A 3,752-nucleotide genomic window follows, 5' to 3' on the forward strand; every position below is an offset into this window, starting at 1 on the left:
ATCGGGGTGACATTGTCAGGTCCTTCTGCTCAATCGTCAGCAACAGCAACCCCCTCCTCCCCACCATCAGGAGGATTCGGGGCAGGAGATGCTCTTCCGGCTCTGCAGGTTACACAAGCCTGCCTCTGCAGCAGCACTTCTGTTTTAACTCTTTCTTACCCTGAATGCACATCTGCTACTTGTTGCTTTAAGTCTGTGTTATTACATATCAGCCTTCGCAGGCAAACAGCAAACACCCTGCCATGCATCCAGCGTGACTCAGCCGCACCTTCGAGGGGATACGGGGCTTTGTACAAACTCACCCCAATACTTTAACACTTTCACAGGGTCTAGATAGCAGCGGGAGGGGAGAGAGGGAGGTGGTAAGAGCTGGGGGGGAGGAGGGCGGTGGAGGTGTATACGGAGGGGGAGAGGTAGGGATCTCATCCTCACTTCTATTCTTCTTCTTTTTCCCCCCTTGTTTTCTTTTAACGGGAACACGAGGGCCCTAGTTTCAGACCCTACCCATATGGAAGCATACTCACTTTCCTCCAGGCAAAAGGGGTCTTTTGAATTCACATATATATTCAAAGCCTGGCATATCCAGTCTTCAGATGCCCCGAAGACCGGTCAGTAGAGGTGGTCACCCCTAATTTGTTTCCCACCCCAAACTTCCATACAGTAGTGTATCAATCTTACTTTACTCTTACCCTGCCTAGAAGGGTACGCATCCCAAAATTTTATCGTTAGTCCTAGCAGACTCTCCGGTGGTATCTGTGGGAGCCTAATCTGGACCCCAGAACCACCCATGGGATCACAGGGCTTTGCTTTTCCTCTGTCCCGTCTTCCGAGGCGCCTTCTTTCACTCACGCACTCGCTTCCCCTGGTTGCTGGCGCAGCCCCCCGCGGGGTCTGGAAACCTCACTACTGAGGGTCCGCACTCACTTCGCCCTCCCTGGGCGTCTCACACAAGCCCGCTTCAGGATACCCAACCCCAACCGAACGGTTAACCGGCCTATACTCACGCGTCCTGCGTCTTCATTCGGGCTTCGTGCACAAAGATTACGGGGTAACCGGTTTTATTTGCTCACTGTCACATTTGAGGTTCGTCGGTAAAGGATTTGGCGTAGAAGCACCCCGACAAGGGCCGCTTATCCAGCGGGGCGCCTCCCCTGCCACGGACCTCAGGGCAGATTGCCCTTATCCGAGTCACGGCACCAAAATTGTTATAGTTTAGCTGTCCAATGAAATGCCAGAGACTGGCCAATTAGAAAATGTGATTTATTAAAGCAAGCGACAAGTAAGCAAAACAGCGCTGGGCAGCCGGGGAGTCTCCTGCTCCACCAACGGCGCGCAAATTCAAGCAAGCTGAGCAGCTCTTTTTGTCTTCCCCGAGGTCACTTCTGACACCCTCAGTAGCCCCTCTGCTGCTTCTGTTGTGGTGGTTTCTTGCCAGACAGGACGTTCCCATGTTTGGTGTAGCAAGATCACATTGTGGACATGTCTCTTCTTGTTAAACAGGAAGTTCTTAAGACCACCACGACGGGTTCGTTCCTCTTGCTTGCCTTGGTCGATCAGCAAATTACCTTGAGTTACTTATTACAGTACCAGCCCAGGAGAGAGGGGAGGCTGCTGCAGCCCCCGCCCCGGCTGCGGCCAAGGAAGTGTGTTCCAGTGGGCACACGCGTGCCGAGCGGGCATGCCCACCGCACACACGTGTGCATGCAGTTCGGGTCAGCGCTAGGTTATGCGGTGTGCATACCCGCACAGGCAGGCAGAGGCAGCCCCCAGCCCCCGGTGCCTGTAAGCACGCTGCAGGGGGCTGCGCTTTTCCAGCCCCGGGGGGGCACCGGGGCCCGGGGGGCAGCGATCTCCCTCGGGCTCTCGGCAGAGGAGCTCGGCAGCAGCCCGGGCTGCGAGAGGGGGGCGGCTCGGGGGGCGGGGGGCCACCCGGGGCGGGGGGACACCCCTCCCGGCCGGCGGGCGGTCCGGCAGGCGGTGCCGCGGGCTGGAGCGACCCCGCCCGCCCCTCCCTCGGGGACAGCCGGCGGCTGGAACCCGGTGGCCGCCCCCCGCCCCCCCGCGCCGCGGTGCGCTCGCTGCGGGGTGCGCCGGCGGGGCCGCTGTGCCCGGGCCGCAGACCCCGCACGGCAGCCGGGGAGGGCTCCGCCGTCCCCCCCCGCCCTGCCCGGGGGCGGCTGCGGGAGCGGCGCGGGCGAGCCGGGGGAGCTGCGGGTGACGGGCGCCCCCCGAGCGGTTGCGGAGGACGGGAACGGCCGCGGCAGAGGCCGCGAGTGCGGCGTGAAGGTGCCGGTCAGCCGGAGCCGCCTCCCGCGGGGGGCCCGGGCTCGCTGCCGGGTCTCCGCGCGGTCGGGGCTGTCGCTGCCGAGGTTCGAGACGTTTCGCCGCCGCCCCTCGCCCCGGCACGCTCCTGCGACGGCGGCGCTGGCCGTGCCCGGCTCGGGGCAGGCGTTTGCCAGCCGGAGACCGGACCCCTTTTCCGGGAGAGGCCGGAGCGAGGCGGCGAGCGCCGGGGAGCGCGCAGGGAAGGGAGCGGGCAGCCCTCCGCAGGGGGCGAGCCCGGGGGCTGCGCTGCGGCTCCGCACTCGCGGCTCCGCCTCAGCCGCAGGCAGCCCCCGCAGAGCCGCCCCCGGCCCCGCGCCGCGCCGCGCCGCAGGCAGCCCCCGGCGCCCCGGGAGGCGCTGCGGACCGACGGCTTGCACATCGGTGGTCAGCAGAAGGCAGCTCTGCGCCTTAAGTGGCGACGTAGAGAAAAGATGTGTCTGCAGCGAAGCACAGGAGAGGGTCCGGAGGACAGAGCGTGTTGCAGGCGCTTGGCAGCACACGGCCTCGGGAGGGGGAACAGACGCCATGGGTCAAGCTGGGGCATAAGGTAAGGTCAAGGAGAACCAGTTGGTTAATGGGACCAAACAGAAATGACTTGAACCGTGCATGAACACTTGACGTGCGGAATTAGACTCTATAACTCGAAAGTTATAAAGTAGGTATGTTTATTGCGCGCAGATGCACGGGGGATCGCTCCTCCACAAGCGTGCATACCCGAAGTGAGGAACCATCCCACATTTATACAATGAAACAAATGAATATTCAATTAACGCCTATACATATTCGTTACCTAAACCCCGCTTCGTATGTTAATTAGCTTATCAGTCCGTTTCCTGGAATGTGGTGGTCTTGCAGGTTTGTAGGTGATTCATGTTCTTGTGACCATCTGATCTTCTCCAGCAAGGAGACTTGGCACTCCCTTCCTCTAGATAGCATTTGAATGTCTCTCATCTTCTCTCATTCTCTTTTAAATAGCCCCTTTTGTTAGAGAAAGAAGGGCAGGCGTCTCCCCGTCTCCCCTTTGTTAGAGGAAGAAGGGCAGGCGTCTCCTCAAAAACTGTAGTTGTCTCCTCAGAGCTGTGTGCCTATGTGATCAGACACCGCACCCATGACTAGTCACCATACCCACATTTCTGAGTAGACATATACAATCACAGTCGGTGTTAAGCGTCCCCATTTCACACTATTTCTCCATATCAATCCCCCCTTTTTATTAAATTAAGTAAATTCTTTTACTTAAGCAGTCTTCCCGAATGATATAAAGCATCATACATAAGTGTTACCCTTTTAAACACTCTCCAGACCCACAAATATAACATAATGGTTAGTATTAAGGAAATTCCTAAACTGATCAATAAGATCACAATGGGGTGTACCATAGTGTTAAGAATTCCTGTTGCAGAAGGTGACCAGCCAAAGAGAGTATC

This window comes from Falco punctatus (assembly GCF_963210335.1).
Source record: "Falco punctatus genome assembly, contig: scaffold_58, whole genome shotgun sequence".
NCBI classification, from domain to species: Eukaryota; Metazoa; Chordata; class Aves; order Falconiformes; family Falconidae; genus Falco; species Falco punctatus.